General features: G+C 37.1%; 1 protein-coding gene and 1 long non-coding RNA gene across 13 annotated transcripts in view; one reads left to right on the top strand and one right to left on the bottom strand.

Moving 5' to 3' along the window:
- Positions 1-13,617, top strand: part of LOC134276812 (uncharacterized) — a 34,997-nt gene extending 21,380 nt beyond the window's left edge. The window contains exon 3 of the long non-coding RNA XR_009994122.1: positions 13,493-13,617. This is a non-coding gene — a long non-coding RNA (uncharacterized LOC134276812). The remainder of the gene's footprint in view (positions 1-13,492) is intronic.
- Positions 1-13,980, bottom strand: part of LOC134276809 (rootletin-like) — a 153,772-nt gene that overhangs the window by 6,102 nt on the left and 133,690 nt on the right. Inside the window, exon 40 of one of the 12 annotated variants that reach the window (XM_062759096.1) lies at positions 13,889-13,915. The exons of the other annotated variants lie outside the window; for them this stretch is intronic. The gene's annotated coding sequence lies outside the window, so the exon portion shown is untranslated. The remainder of the gene's footprint in view (positions 1-13,888; positions 13,916-13,980) is intronic. 12 annotated transcript variants of the gene reach the window in all.

Genomic DNA, 13,980 nt, shown 5'->3' with positions numbered 1-13,980 from the left:
TTGCAGACCTTGATGGTTGCAATTTGTAAATTTGTAATGATGTTTATGTAAGGCTTCAAATAAAGACTTTTCCTCAGCTTTCGAAAAACTGACCATCCTGGAAGATGTGCTTTCCCTTCAAATGTAAGCCATTGGCAAAAGAGAAATTGCCACTCATATTTTATTGAATTAGGTTTGATATGACTGGAGCTTGATCCCACTACTTTTCAATAAAGGAACCTAGCCAAGGGAAATAATTGATGCCAATTAATTTTCCCAATATCAAAATGCCTCTACTCAGAAAAGGGTACATTGTGCTATCTCATTTGAACAAAATTAAATAAATTTTCTATTTCGTTAAATCTGAATTAATTATGAAAAGTTTGCTTGAAATTGACCATTTCCTTCTGAACAATTCCTTGTGGAGAAGAAACTTCATATCGTATATATACTTGAACTTGTATCATTTTTTTTTGTTCAATTCAATGCACCAGTGGACATCTGTTTCTTTACAAATCATTGAGCGTCCACCTGTCTTTTGATAAATTTAAAGTCCAACTTTACAATCGGATAGCTATCGAACATGCACACTCTATTACACTAATTTTTTGTTTAATACCAAGGTCGCTTCATCTGACAAACATGGCTGAAAATAACTCGGAAGAATATTCACTGGGCTCTCCTCTAGTGCACATTAAAATGTGTGAATCCCATGAATTACCTATTGATATTATATGTGAGGACTGTGATGAATTCATCTGTGCCAAGTGTGCCAAAACAGATCATAGAGATCATGAGTGCAAAACTCTGACCACGGCAGCTACCGAAAGGAGGAGGGGTTTGCTTAGATTTCTAAAGAAGATTAAGGAAGAGGATCTGCCAGGGATTGATGAAAAGATGGAGAAGATTCCACAACAAATCACAGAAAATAAAGGATTGTGTGATACTGAGATTAAAAATTTACAAAAACACTGTGATGAGCTAATGGCCAGGTTGACAAAAATCAAAAAACGTCATGAACAAACATTGAGAGACAATTTGGTTAAGAATAATGATCAACTGAACCACATGAAATCTGAGTTAAAGAAGAAGAAGACAGAAATTTTCGACACAGTGGAATTCATGGAGGAGAACTACAGCGCCATGTCAGATTACAACTTGATTGACAACCAAAGAGAACTGACAAAAAAGTTGTCTGAATCGGAGGTTCATACCACAAACTGTGAACATTTAGTCAGGTTCTACAAAGGTCAAATCAATAATGACATTCTTGAATCTTTGGTTGGAAGAACTTTAGATAATATAAGTGTGACTCAAATAAACTCCTTTCAATATAGAGATGAAGCAATACAGACTTTGGAGACAATCAGTGAAGACCAATGTTACATATATGACTTTGATTCAAATTATATAGAAAAAGTCAATCTGCAAGGCATACAAGAACACAGATTTAGTGTCTCTTCTACTAATGCCATTTGTGTGACTGATACTGGTGATGTTTTTTTCACCGACTTCAGAAACAAGTCCATCAGCTGTCTGTCACCATCAGGATCTGTCTCCACAGTCATCAGTACAGATCCACTGGAACCATTAGGAAACTGTCAGTCAGTGGACGGTGGACTTCTGGTTACACTGGCAGACAATGAATCAGCTGATTACGAATTAGAGTCAAACAGCAGACGTCTGGTGAGACACATCACAGTGACAGGTGACGTCATCCATGAGTATGAATACCAAAAGGACGGTCAGACCAGACTGTTTATATTGCCACTCAGAGTCACACAAAACAGTAACAGTAATATCTGTGTTGTGAATGATACAAGTACCAGTACAGGTGAACTAGTGATTATGTCTCCCTCTGGTCGTATAAAGTCTGTCTACCGTGGAAAGAACCTGACAGAGGACTTTAGACCAAATGATGTAGTGTGTGACTCCCTCTGTAACATCCTTGTTACTGACCGTAACATCAAACAGATCCATCTACTGAGTCCTGCCGGGGAGTTTCTGAAGTTCTTAATGACAGACAATCAAGTGAACCTTCCAGTCAGCTTATCACTAAATGAGGGTACGCTGTGGGTTGGATATCAGGAAGGACTTGTCAAAGTGTTTCAGTACAAATTATAAATGAAATATCCCAGTACATAAATTATTACGAATTTATTCACATGTAAGGCATGTCAAAAATGTTATTAGAACTTTAAAAAAAAGTAAAATAAATAAATTATTGTGGAATTCATTCCAAGGGATTAGATGCGTAGAAAGGCATATCAAAGAGCTTATATGTTATATATGTATACATGTATTGTGAGGGTGTGGGTTATACACCCTGATAAACTTACAAAAATCAAAAAAACTTAAAAAAATTAACAAAATTTAATAACAAAATTAACGAACAAAATAAACAGAAATTTTAACAAAGAAAATTAACAAAAAAAATTAATGTACAAAATAAAATAAATTGAAAATGTCTTTGTTAGTTGGTCCTGGTCCACGTCAGTCGGTGGGCATGTCCCTTTGGTATGAATTGGTCCCGTTTGCCCTGGTCCTTTCGTAAGTGCGGAAATCCTTTAGGAAAAGATTTTCCAGTTTCCTTTATTATGGATGCACGGAACTATGTTTATTGAAAAGGGCTGCATTGCACGCTCGGTTCTTTTCGGGTTCCAGAGTCAATGGTCCGACGCCAGGTTCTACACTTTGAAAAGTCTTTCAATGAAACAAATATTCATAATTATTTCCAAATTTACAATAGAATAATAATCAAACTTTCATAATGATTTGTTCATATACTGACTTTAATTCAGATAATGAAATGTTCAACGTGGGTCACCGCCTGCTGATATAACTCACAGAACTGTTTTAGAGATGTGTCGTATGGGCCGGCATAGTTCTCTCACACGCTACGGTCTCTGTCACACACCATAACATGGAGATGGCTACTCTCTCATAAAGAATTTCAGTACCCGATAGTTTACATACTCTGTAACATTCTGTAGAAAGACTTTAAGGCATGAAAACAATGCACAAGACCTATGTGGTTTTCTATGGACAGGCCCCCTGGTAGCACTAGACGAACACGTCTATCGGCTGATGTTTTTCCCGGGTACTATCCAGAGCACGCTTTAACCTTACTATTTAAAGTAAAACGAGGGGCTCCCCACAGGGCTGCTATGTTACCATGGGAACTAAAGGAATTTAGGAGGTCCCCACAGGATTATTTTACAAATTACTGGAAGGGTGAACCAAGGGGATTTCAGTTTGTTACATACCTCCCCCTTATAAGACTAAAGACCATTTAGTCCGACCAAACCTACAAACTGAAAATTAAATAAGCAAACTCAGACTATTTACAACACAGTTTTATATACACAATATACCTGCAACAAAAGTAATCACAGATAATTACTCAGCCACATCATCTGAACATAACCTTTTGAATGGTTTACCTTCTTAATATACACTGAGACTCTGGACTGCCCACAGAATAGCGAAACACTCTTTTTCTACTAAAGCATAATTTCTTTCCGCAGGACTGAAATTTTTGCTAAGAAAACAAATTGGATGCTTGCCGTCTTCAAAGTCTTGCTCTAGCACCGCACCTGCCCCGTATGCACATCTGTGCGCAAAATGAATGATCTACTGAAATCTGGACTTCTAAGAATGGTTCTGATAGTAACTTACCTTTTAGTTTTTGGAAAGAGTGATCAAGTTCGCTTGTCCATTTGATTTTGCTAGGCGTTTTCTTGCTCGTCAGGTCGCCCGCGTGACGCAGTGGTTAGAGTGTCTGCTCTTGAGTCGCGAAGTAAGAAGTCAATCCTTACGTCCAGGATTCGAATCCCACTGTGGGACGTGGAGACGTTCTTCGGATGAGACCGTATAAACCGTGGCCCCGTTTCGCATTAGGTGCTGGCACGAAAAAGATCCCTCACTGCTCAAAGGCCCTGTGTGCCGAGCGTAGGACAAAATTTGTAGCCCTCCACGTGCAAATGGTGGCGTCTTCATATGAGTGAAAAATTCTCGAGAGGAACGTTTAACAACATACAATCAATCAATCAATCTTGCTCGTCAGGTCTGTAAGCGGAAGTGCTAAAGTAGCAAAATTTGGAATGAACTTCTCAATGATTTGTCACTCTTCTTAATGAGTACGACTGGTGCTGAATACGGACTGTCAGTTTTCTCAATGATACCAAGATCCATCATTTGCTGTAACTCCCGCTTCACTTGGTCTTGTAAGGCATATGGAATCGGATACAGTTTCAGGTGGATAGGCACATCTGTAGACGTTTTCACCGAGTGTTTCGTCAAAGGTAATTTCTTAGGAACATCTGTAAAAATATCACCAAATTCTTCCACTAACCTCTGAATCTGATCCCTTTGCTCTGTGGTGAGGTCTTTTAAATACTGTACGTTAGCTGACGATTCTGTCTGTTGAAGGGGCGGGACTTTATCCGACACCACGCCGTCTTCTATCTGAACATCATTGCTAGATAAACTGGAAATAACGTTCAAGCATGCCATTATTTATGACTTATTGTTTTTCTCTGACTCTCTCTCAAACCATTTCCTCAGCATATTGACGTGATAAACAGTTTCTTTTTGGACAGTCTGACCTTGAAATCAACGGGACTTGCCTTTTCTGTCACCTCATATGGACCCTTCCAAAGCGCCAATAATTTCGAAGTACTTGTGGGCAATAACACTAAAACTTTCTGACCTACTACAAAATTCCTACTTCTGGCGTGTTTTTTCATAATATCTCTTCTGGTTTTTTTTTATTGGGATTCCACTTCTGTTACCAGCTAACGTACCGTCTCCATTCGTCCCCGTGTCGCCATGAGATTACTTTGGACTTGTAAAATTGCTATTTATGAGGTAAAACACAACACATCTGATTGGTTCTAATGCTACATTTATTATGACTAAACTTTCACACAGAGTAAAACTTTCCCATGCTTTCCAATTCATAATATAAACAATATTGGCTTTAGTTTCAGAAACATAAACATTGTGTAATTAGAGGGTAAGCACTTTATGGTTAACTGTCAGATTCAATTACAGATAATGATTTCAGTATGAATAGTTTCAATGGACATTACATCCCTCCTTTCCTTTGAATTTAAAACTTGATCATGAAATTGATTGTTATGATTTAAATTAAAAATAAATATTTTATTTAATTGTCTTTTAGATAAAATTGTCACTGATATTTATATGGTCCAAAATGTATATAAAATGTTCGTTTTGTTTTAACATGAAAATCAATCACTCAAAACACTTTCACGGATCTAATTGACACAATACACAAAACTATACTACTACGAACAAGCCAGAGGATTATTATGCCTCTTAGCGCACGACTTGTTTATTTTCACTTTGCAACATAATCATCAAGGTATTTCGGACGATTAATATGTTGTCTCAAGTTATAGCGCGGAGTCGGCTGCGGCTGGCTTGATGGGTCATCTGAGGACTCCACATCTTGTGTGTTCGGCTCGGCTTTGTTTATTTCCACGTCATCAGTAATCGGCTCTGTTGGTTTAACTTCTTTAAATGAGCTCCAGTTTCTGGTAACAGTTTTGTTGTTGTTTGTCGCTGTTATCATCGATCCCTTCTTGGCTATAATTTCTAAGGGCTCAATTTCATATGGCGTAGAAAGTTTATTGTGTTTCTTTTGCTTTATGATAACTTTGTCCCCTTCCTTCAAATGGGATTGTTTGGCGTTATTCCTTTTATCTGCATAATATTTCATCTGTTGTTTTCGCATTTCATCTTGTTTCCGTATTTCAGTCTTCCTGTTTTTCATTGAACATGGATTCTCTGGAAGTCGAACTTTTATATTCCTCCCAAATAATGCTTTCGCAGGCGGGACTTTTGTTGTTGAGTGGGGTGTCGCTCGGTAGTTACGTAGAAATTGGAAGATATCCTGTTTCCAATTATGATTTTCCGCATTTGATGTTCTGACTACTTTTCCTAAAGTCCGCATAAATCTTTCAACTTCCCCGTTTGCCCTCGGCCATAACGGTGTAATTTTACGGTGTGTAAATCCCATGTATTTCGAAAATTCCTTGAATTCTTGACTTTGAAAAGGGGGACCGTTGTCTGTTTTTACAATTTCCGGAATTCCATGAGTTGAGAAGATCTTATCTAATTTTGTCATTGTTGACTTAGCTGAAGTGGAATACACAATTTCTACCTCCGGATATCTTGAGTAATCATCAATTACCACAAGTAGATATTCCCCTGATGGAAACGGACCGCAAAAATCTACACTTACTTCTTCCCATGGTTTGTCTGGTAACTTTGACATTTTCAAAGGTTCTATGTTGTTTGTGGGAACAGATGCTAGACAGGGGATACAAGATTTGCAGAGAGTTTCCACCATCAAGTCGATTCCAGGAAACCAAACTTTTTCTCTCAGCAACTGTTTCGTTTTAACAATGCCTTGGTGTCCTTCGTGAGCTATATCGACTATTTTCCTCTGTAAGGATGATGGAATCACAAGTCTAGAACCTCTAAGAAGAATTTCTATGTCTTCATATTTACCAATGCACAGCTCGTTTCTTAGTTTAAAAAATGATTGAATGGACATGTTTTCAGATTTATTTTGCCATTTCCCCGTCCTAAGGCTACGAATTGCCTTCTGTAGGTTTGCGTCATTTAACGTTCCTTCTGCTATTTCCTTCAAAGTAACAGTTTTCGGAACTGCATACTGTGCAACAAAGTTGACAAATTCTTCACCTATTTTCTCTTCTTTAGATTCATTGGTTTGTTGATCTGGATGTCTGGACATATAGTCAGCCGGATTGTCGATTCCTCGTTTGTATCTGACTTGAAATTCATAAGCTTGTAAACGCAATCGCCATCTTTCAATCCTTGCAGGCGGTTTTGATTTAGGATTGTTGAATATGCTTTCAAGCGGCTTGTGATCAGTAACCAATGTAAATTTAGATCCATATATGTACAAATGAAAATATTCACAGCTCCACACAATGGCTAAAGCTTCTCTCTCTGTTTGCGAGTAACGTTGTTCTACCGGAGTAAGTGATCTGCTCGCATACGCAACGATTTTTCCTTCCTGGGAAAGGATAGCTCCGAGACCAACGGGGCTAGCATCGACGACAATTTCTGTAGACTTGTTCTGATCGTAATATGACATAACGGTGTCACTAGTAAGCGATTCTTTTAGCTTTTCAAAAGCTAGTTGCTGTTTTGATTCCCACTTCCAAGCCATATTCTTTTGTGTCAGCATTCGAATTGGTTGCGTTATTGTTGAGTAATCTTTGATAAATCGAGACACGTAATTTGTCATCCCAAGAAAACTTTTCACTTCACTTGTATTTGTTGGACATTTTGCTGATTTGATTGATTGAACTTTAGCTGGGTCAGCTGATATGCCATCTGCAGAGAATATGTATCCAAAAAATGATAGCTTTTGCTTGTTGAATTCACATTTCGGTCGGTTCAGTGTTATGTTACGCTCCCTCAGTCGTTCCATAACTTTTCTTAGACGCATATCATGTTGCTCTTGTGTCTCACCGTATACAATGATGTCATCACTCATATTCTTGACACCTTGTAAACCTTGAAGTGATTCACTGACAGTCTCTTGGAAAATTTCGGCAGCTGATGAAATTCCAAAGTTGAGACGTTTGTACCTGCGCAGTCCTGCATGAGTTGTAAATGTTGTAATGTACCTGGATTGTTCATCTAATTCAATTTGGTGGTATCCTGCATTCATGTCCAATTTTGAAAATATTTTGGCTCCATTTAAATCATGAATGATGTCATCCACAGTAGGTGTGATGTGTGATGCTTGTTCCTCGGTTGGTTCTTCCCACTACTCCTTTAAGATGTCTGACATGTCTGGCATAAAGAAGTTCAAGGGGAGTAAAACATGTCGTTTCAATCGGGACATCTCTGTAGGCAAAGAGTACATATGGTAAATGAACATCCCATTTTAATGGCTCAACAACTGCATATGCTTTCAACATTTGCTTAAGAGTCCCATTAAATCATTCTACTAACCGTTAGCTTAAGGATGACAAAGAGTAGTTGACAGTTTAACGCACTTTAAACATTTTGCACAGGTTTGAAATGAGTGATGGCATAAATTGTTTTAGGAAAGCATACTCTTGAGAACATTTCCTTAAGCGCATTAGCCACACTTTCTGCGTCTTGAGTTTTCATCGGAAATGCTTCCGGAAATCTAGTAGCATAGTCCATACATACCAAAATATATCTATTTTTTCTGTCATTGGTAATGGACCCACAAAATCGATGGCGACTCAAGAAAGAAGAACGTCTATCTTTGGAATTGCCACCAGTTTTGATTTTTGCGTTCTCCCTCTCTGCATCCCCTTCTGACAAATAGAGCATGACTTATAATGACGTGATATGTCCACATACATACCCGGCCAAAAGAAGTTTTGCAGGATCCGTTCTCTGGTCTTTTTGTTTCCAAGATGCCCAGCCAAAGGCGTGTCATGAGCTAATGACATAATATCAGTGAGCAGTTTCTTTGGAGCTACAATCTGGAAGCTTTTTCGTCAGAATTCTTCTCAAAAACTCTATACAATAAATCATTTTTCAAGATGAAATATGACTTACCCTCATATGGACTATTTTGTGCCATATCTAGAATTGACTTCAAGCTTTCATCAGTTTTCTGATACTCAATCAATTCCTCCCTGTAACACCACATACCTTCATGTTCGGTTTTAGATGCTTTTTGCTGCCCTCTCTTGTTTCCTAATCTCTGATCTAGTTTGGACCGCTACACATGCTTCATCTTCGACTGTTTCCGCCTTCTCTACCAAAGTGTAAAGGGTATGCTTCCTTAGGTACTACACTGCTCACATTGTTGCCAATAATAACATCAGCAGAAGGAGAATCTAGACATAGAGCGTGTACCTTACCTGAAATGTATGGCGTATTCACACTTACTATTGCCTCACTACAAGATCTCCTCGTACCGTCAGCTAGAGTGATACCCTTGATTTCCCAGTCTTATCCTCATCTGCAACCAATTTACTGTTGACAAACACCGTTGAACAACCAGTATCCCTTAAAACTGAGACAACATGTCCACCAACTTCTCCACGCACTAAATCTAAACCGGTCTCACAATTTAATTCTAAACCAGAATCATCAATAATCGATACACAAGACAACTTAACCACCACTTTATTTTCATGAACACTATCAGAAGTCATTGTCTCATCAAGACACAAACCAAACTGTTCATTGTACTTGTGGTTACCTAGTTTCTGATTCAGAGGAGATTTTGACTGAACTTTACGCAATGAACAATTCGGAGCAATATGTCCCACCTTGTCACACTTAAAATATTTCCTTTGATCTGATTGCAAGATAAACTTACTTCTCTGGGACTGAACCGAACCAAACTTATTTGGTCTTGCACCCGGTTTACCCCCTGCATTACCACGACGACCACCTGAATTACTGCCTTTATGTGCAACCTCTGACTCTGACAAAGTTATAACGTCTTTTATAGACTTTGGACTATGTTCAAGAACCCACAGTTGCACCTCTTTTGGACAACTTCTTATCACCTGTTCTCTCAACATTAAATCAAACAACTTATGAAAGTTCGAATTTATTTCCTCTCTTTCACACCAATGATTAAAGAACCTTTCTGTCCTAACCACAAAATCTTTGAACGATTCATCACTGGACTGTCGACACTGCCTAAACTTATCCCTATAGGCCTCTGAGGTAAGTTCATACATTTTTAGAATTACAGTTTTTATAGCAGTTTTTATAGCATCGTAATCATCGCTTTCCTCATCTGACAATCTAAATTAAGCTTCAAGAGCCTTACCCGATAGCAAGGGGACTAAACGAACAGCCCATTGAGATTGATCCCACTTTTGTAACCCCGCTATTTTCTCAAATGATTTAAGAAAAACATCAGGAACTTGACCTTCTTCAAATATGGGTAAATTTAATTAACACCATGGGTATAAACACTCTGGGGAGGGACCCGTATTACTCTTCTCTAACTCTTTCTCTTTAAGAGCTAACTCTCTCAACTTTATCTCTTTCTCAGCCTCCCATTTATCCCTGTCTCTTTTAGCCTGACGCTCCTCTCTTTCATGAGCTAAACTTTCTTTCTCAAGCTCTCGTTCAGCTTCCTTTTCTGCCCTCACTGACTCTTGTTCAGCTCTAGCCTGATCTCTCTCAGCTCTCATTGCCTCCTGCTCCTGACGCCACATCTCTTAACACTCCGTGACGCTTGACCCCTTTGCAATAAACCCGGACATTCACTGTGGCATGTGTGACATTGTGAAAGTTTGAACTGAAACATACAAAATAAACAAAGTCAAAATCAAAATTCCGAAAAACAAAAAAAAAACCCTGATTTATGCAAGCTCAGATGTATCTCATCGCTGCCACTATTTGTGAGGGTGTGGGTTATACACCCTGATGAACTTACAAAAGAACATAAAAATTTTAACAAAATTTAATAACAAAATTTAAGAACAAAATAAACAGAAATTTTAACAAAGAAAATTACCAAAAAAAAAAATTAATGAACAAAATAAAATAAATTGAAAATGTCTGTGTTAGTTGGTCCTGATCCACGTCAGTCAGAGCGCATGTCCATTTGGTAAAAAGGGCTGCATTGCACGCTCGGTTCTTTTCGGGTTCCAGAGTCAATGGTCCGACGCCAGGCTCAACACTTTGAAATGTCTTTCAATGAAACTAAATATTCATAATTATTTCCAAATTCACAATAAAAATAATTATCAAACTTTCACAATGTTTTGTTCATAAACTGACTTTAATTCAGATAATGAAATGTTCAACGTGGGTCACCGCCCGGTGATATAAGTCACAGAACTGTTTAACAGATGTGTCGTATGGACCGCAATAGTTCGCTCACACGCTACGGCCTCTTTCACACACCATAACATGGAAATGGCTACTCTATAATAAAGAATTTCAGTACTCGACAGTTTACACACTCTGTAACATTCTGTAGAGATACTTTTAGGCATGAAAATAAGGCACAAGACCCATGTGGTTTTCTATGGACAGGCCCCCTGGTAGCACTAGACTAACATGTCTATCGGCTGATGTTTTTCCTGGGTACTACCCAGAGCACACTTTAACCTTACTATACTCACCGTCACTGAAAACGCAACACTCTACTTTTAGGGTGAAAAATTATATACGGGATATAACTACATGTATGTACCAAACAAGTTAGGACATCTTTTACTTTGCCAAATCAGTTATTTAATGGTTGAATGGTTTTCATTCCATTACCGAAAGTTGATTTTTTAGCCCTCTGAACAGATAACATTTATATAAAACACCCCCCTTCCGACCATTTTAATCAAAATATGCTAGTCCGCCATGTACAACATACATGTACGCAGTCCGATTTCTACCATGCATTAGGTTTATCAATGTCTTTATCTGAGCGAAATAAATATTCTTGGGCATTTTTAATTGCCTGTTGTTCAGATACTGCGGTCGAATTTTCTCTAACTTGGCGTAGTGTAGTTATTCTTTGACTACCGGTCAAGAAACTGTTATTTATGCTATTGAAACACTTGAGCCTGATGAGTGGTTTAATAGTGTACATTTGCATCTGCATCTCTTTTTTTTTTATTTTGAGAATCTCCAGCATTAGCAATGAAAATCAGTCATTTTGAGGAAATATAGACATCACATCCGGTAAAGAAAGAAGGGTTTTTTCCCGGGATTTTTAGTACAATACTTATGATAAACAGCTATAAAACCTTGAAAACCCAAAACATTTTATTAAAAATGCAAAAATTTGATTTCTGTTAAGAGGGCTAAAAAGCAACTTCCGATAGAGGAAAGAAATTCACTAAACCGTTAAATAACTGATTTGGCAAAGTATAAGATGTAACTTTTTTGGTACATAGTTATAACCCATATATACTTTTCACCCTAAAATTAGAGTGTTGCGTTTTCATTGACGGTAAGTATATTTAAAGTAAAACGAGGGGCTCCCCGCAGGGCTACTATGTTACCATGGGAACTAAAGGAATTTAGAGGCTCCCCACAGGATTATTTTACAAATTTCCGGAAGGGTGAACCAAGGGGATTTATTTACATGTAATGAAGAACTTCAGTTTGTTACGAGGGTTGTCCCGTTAAATCGTGGACAAGTTGTCTAGTTCGAAAAATAATCATCACTGCGTCCTGAAAGTTTCACTACTTTTTAATACATATATTATAAATATACATAGGAAATTTCAAATAGATATATGCATAAATTAACAAATTGTGATATTTTATGTTATGTACTGTAGCACCCTACGGCGCACGGATGATAACGTCGACGTGTCTAAAACAGCGTCACGCTTCATGTTTGCTAAAATAAAGTTGTATAAGCCCCACTTAAATTTAGAAATTTTATTGATTTACATACGTGAGTGTTTATTACCAGTTAAGGAACCAATGTGGCACACTCATGCGATCTTCTGAATATTTATGAGCAAGTTACGGACAGTATTCTCACCATCGGTCAACTAAATGAGAATCTCATATCGACGGTCGACATTGACAGCGTCTTTTACTATTACAATGGCAGTCTGTCCGCATGTTTTGTACTATCTGGGGGCTCAATCAAGAAGACTTCGCTAAGAAAACGTCCATTTTATTTGTATACTAAAATCTGGCAATATTTTTCATATTTTCGTTCTTCCGTATTCATTTAAAGTCTTTTAAAGTGTCATTGAAACATCTTAATCTACCTGAACTGCTCTCCGGTGCGCCGTAACGTCATGAAACGTCCCCATTTTTGGTGTATTGTGTATACAACTTTTCCATTTCGAATGCTCGGGAAACAGCCAAAATTTAACCAAATGCCTTGAAATTTTCAAAAAGACGAGAGAATTGATTAAGGAATCGAATTAGGATAATTTTCATCCTAATCTTATGTATTGAAAACTTTTATTATGAATTAATACTTGTATATTCTCTAATACAACCTTGTTATTTTTACCGTGCGCCGTAGGACCGTACCCTGTGCACCTTCAAGTAGAATAAAATCTTTATTTTTGTATATATATCATCAAAAACATTATGATACACTTAAATATGATGAATAAACATTTACTGAAAATTTCAGCTTAGTGCGCCCATTACTTTTCGAGAAAAACGCTTTGTCCACGATTTTATGGGACAACCCTCGTACATATATATTCTGATTCAATGCATTTGTGTGAAATTACAAGAGTTGTATAAAAGATTAATTTTCACCTAGAAACTTTAAATTTACTTCGACATATATAACGTAAACTAAAGAATATGTTAAGGGAGCAATTCTCATATTTTTTTATCAAAGTCAAAATAATATTTTCATTTCAACCACATTTACAGTGAAATGTGTATATTAACTAATTGTTTTAGCATAATAAATGGTGTTTTAATTTATAGTTCATGAGAAATGCTGCATACGAAACAATCCTTGAACAGCAGATGTGCTACAATGTATGTCACTAATATCATTTAGTACAATATATAAAGGGAAGACATTTATCAATTTTGCTAACATTTAATTATTAACTTTATGTTGCATTACCAATGTAATAAAAATTTACAGTCAACAAAATATATTTCTGAAAAGTCTAAAAATATAAATTATACTTTATAGGTACAGGTATATTGCAAACTTACATGTATATTTTAAAAATTACATAATAAAATGAAAAGGTGTCCTAAACATTAAACATTGCATGTGATCTTTCTCAAAGAGTATGAGATGGACCTCTGATGTATTGCAGACTGCACTGTGTACAGCACTGAAGTAAAAATTCTAATGAGAAAGAGAAAAATCATTGCTCAAGCAATAGTGCGGACATAAAATGTTTCTAGATGATTTTGTTGAATATTGCATAGAAACTGTTACAACCTTCCGGCAGTGGTTAGCTTGACACTGAAAAGACACACATTATAAATTCATTAAAAAAAATGTCCAGGGCCCCCTTACTATTTTTAACC

The sequence above is a fragment of the Saccostrea cucullata genome, unplaced genomic scaffold (genome assembly GCF_032062105.1).
Source record: "Saccostrea cucullata isolate Sc308-1 unplaced genomic scaffold, CSIRO_AGI_Scuc_v1 ctg476, whole genome shotgun sequence".
Taxonomy (NCBI): Eukaryota; Metazoa; Mollusca; class Bivalvia; order Ostreida; family Ostreidae; genus Saccostrea; species Saccostrea cuccullata.
The sequence above is the reverse complement of the archived record's forward strand: the minus strand, read 5'-3'. Positions and strand labels throughout refer to the sequence as shown.